This window comes from Vigna unguiculata, unplaced genomic scaffold, assembly GCF_037176805.1.
Source record: "Vigna unguiculata cultivar grain cowpea cultivar isolate G323 ecotype 2 unplaced genomic scaffold, ASM3717680v1 ptg000051l_ERROPOS641538, whole genome shotgun sequence".
NCBI lineage: Eukaryota > Viridiplantae > Streptophyta > Magnoliopsida > Fabales > Fabaceae > Vigna > Vigna unguiculata.
In genome coordinates, this window is record NW_028196697.1 from 185,001 (window position 1) to 187,500 (window position 2,500).

A 2,500-nucleotide genomic window follows, 5' to 3' on the forward strand; every position below is an offset into this window, starting at 1 on the left:
GCCTCCAAATGCCCCCAAATGAATACCATGAAAGTCTTGGTGCACGAAAGTTTTGAGTTGGTTGGGTTTTGCACATGGGCAAGGTTGGCGGTGCACCACGGCATAGCTAAATGGCTTGGTGGGGAGTTTTGTGAAAAAATGAAATTCGTGGTTTTTGAGATGTGAGGGTTGGAAAGGCCTCCAAATGCCCCCAAATGAATACCATGAAATTCTTGGTGCACGAAAGTTTTGAGTTCGGAGGGTTTTGCACATGGCCAATGTTGGCGGTGCACCGCGGCATAGCTAGAAGGCTTGGTGGGGAGTTTTGTGAAAAAATGAAATTCGTGGTTTTTGAGATGTGAGGGTTGGAAAGGCCTCCAAATGTCCCCAAATGAATACCATGAAATTCTTGGTGCACGAAAGTTTTGAGTTCGGAGGGTTTTGCACATGGCCAATGTTGGCGGTGCACCGCGGCATAGCTAGAAGGCTTGGTGGGGAGTTTTGTGAAAAAATGAAATTCGTGGTTTTTGAGATGTGAGGGTTGGAAAAGCCTCCAAATGTCCCCAAATGAGTACTGTAAAAGTGTTGGTGCACAAAAGTTTTGAATTGGATGCATTTTGCACTTGGCCAAGTTGGTCGGTGCACCGCGACTAGATAGCTTGGTGCCAAAATTTGTCAAATTTAAGACCTTGGCCAAACTGAATGAAATTTTGTGGGGAGGTTCCTGATATTGTTTAGTGGTGGACTGGAAAAAATGAGGTCGAAATTCGAAGTCTACATGTGCTTTTCTATTTTTCCCGATTTTACACATACCCGGTAAGTAAAAAAAATAAAAAAAATAGTTCCCCTTGGAGAAAAATTATGAAATTTGGTGAGCAAGGAGATACCATTATTCTACGAATTACTGCAAAAAATCGCATCAAAATTCGAAGTGTAGCCCGAGATATGGACTTATGTCTGCTCAAAAAAAGTGTATCTACTTGTACAATTTTGCCTTTTGCATATTAACCTCTTATAGGGGGGGAGTGCTCCTTGAGCCGGCCAGCTCCACACTGGCAGGTTTTAAAGGGAGCTTGATGAGGCCTCCCCCCTCACGTGGTGCGTGCGTTAGCATGTTTATCATGGCACAACTAGCCTCTTCATAGTTGTTGAGCTTTATTAATACCAACACACGGTCGTCACTGATCGTTGGTTAGCTCGGCAGCTAGTCCCTCGGATATTGTGGAAAGTTATTTTCATGCCTAGCGATGCTTGACCATGCGTCACTTGATGTTTCCATTTGCTTGCTTGCCCATGGTAGGTGGGGGGTGGACCGTCTTGTGGTGTGGTGTCTTGCGAACGTGAGGGTGTGTGAGTTGTAATCGAGATGCACTTGCTGGCTGGCTCCATGCCTTGCGTATCGAACGGTCAAGCATGCATCTCTTCCATTTTCACCCGTTGCCTTGGGTGATATTGGTTGATCAGTCCCTGTGTTGCCTACCCACTAGACGGTACTTCTGTGGTTGCTTCGAATTCTATCTTTCCATCACGAAGAGGTGTTGGAGGATCCTAATGTCACGCACGTGTTCCATCTAGTGAAACATCTCAGTGATGCACGTGTTGTGGCTAGTTCTTTTGGATGCGGTGCATTATATGAACTCGGGTTTACTTTAGCGACCCAGTTAACATAATTCGGTTGTGTCCCTTGATTGAGACGTTGTCCTTGAACTTGTTGTGAGCAATATCGTTCTTCCACAACCCGTCGTCTTGAGTGCGATGGAAGGCAAATAAGATGTGCTTTGGCATGTCATGCACGTACTCGATTGCGGGAAGTGTGAGAAAGTGTTGTTGACAACCCGTGGGAAATGGAATGTGGCAAATCGTGATGAGCTCTTCGTGGATCTGCGAAGAAGACGACCTTTGGGCCTGTTGGAAACGAGGGAGGCGATGTTGAACTGCGAAGAAGATGGACTTTTGGGTTGTTTGAATCAATGGGAGGCCACGCGAGAACTCCGAATACTATGGACTCTTGGGTTGTTGGAAGCAACGGGAGGCCCCGCTAGAACTCCGAATACTACGGACTCTTGGGTTGTTGGAAGCAAGGGGAGGCCCCGCTAGAACTCCGAATACTATGGACTCTTGGGTTGTTGGAAGCAAGGGGAGGTCCCGCTAGAACTCCGAATACTACGGACTCTTGGGTTGTTGGAAGCAAGGGGAGGCCCCGCTAGAACTCCGAATACTATGGACTCTTGGGTTGTTGGAAGCAAGGGGAGGCCCCGCTAGAACTCCGAATACTATGGACTCTTGGGTTGTTGGCAACGACAACTTGGGGGGATGACACTGGAAAAGAGTGAACTAGGCCAAACTGCGAACAAGGCAACTTGGGGGGATGACACTGGAAAAGAGTGAACTAGGCCAAACTGCGAACAAGGCAACTTGGGGGGATGATGCTGGAAAAGAGTGAACTAGACCGAACTGCGAACAAGGCAACTTGGGGGGATGACGCTGGAAAAGAGTGAACTAGGCCGAACTGCGAACAAGA